Source organism: Tupaia chinensis, unplaced genomic scaffold (assembly GCF_000334495.1).
Source record: "Tupaia chinensis unplaced genomic scaffold, TupChi_1.0 Scaffold000366_1, whole genome shotgun sequence".
In the NCBI taxonomy this organism is placed as follows: Eukaryota; Metazoa; Chordata; class Mammalia; order Scandentia; family Tupaiidae; genus Tupaia; species Tupaia belangeri.
The window spans coordinates 2,590,435-2,590,816 of NW_006159863.1; the positions used below are offsets into that span (position 1 = coordinate 2,590,435).

General features: G+C 74.6%; 1 protein-coding gene across 1 annotated transcript in view; it reads left to right on the forward strand.

Annotated features, from left to right (window-relative positions):
* The first annotated feature begins 69 nt into the window (after positions 1-69).
* Positions 70-382, forward strand: part of PNMA2 (PNMA family member 2) — a 7,244-nt gene continuing 6,931 nt past the window's right edge. The window contains exon 1 of the mRNA XM_006153242.3: positions 70-185. The gene's annotated coding sequence lies outside the window, so the exon portion shown is untranslated. The remainder of the gene's footprint in view (positions 186-382) is intronic.

Below are 382 nucleotides of genomic sequence, written 5' to 3' on the forward strand. Positions count from 1 at the left end.
CCGGGCAGCCGCGGGAGGAGGGAGGCGCGGGAGGGGAGGGGCGGGGCGGGGCGCGGCGCTCGCGGGGGAGCGCAGCGCAGGGGAAGGCGGCGCCGAGCGGAGACCCGCGCTCCGGAAGTGAAGCCGCCAGACCCCTGGCTAATGGATGTGGGTCCGAAGGCCCACTGACCGCTCTCGGCGCCTGAGTAAGTATGGGACGCGGTCCGTGCGCGCAGGTACCCGAGGGCGCAGTCCTCGGCCTCTGCGCCCCTGCCCCCACCGCATCGAGGAAGGATGGGGGCGAGGACGCGTGCTGGGTAGGGACCCCGCCCCCTTACCCGGGCGTGAGCTGATGGATGGGACAAACTGGCTAGCGCCGGGCGATTTGGGGGGGCGGGCTGGG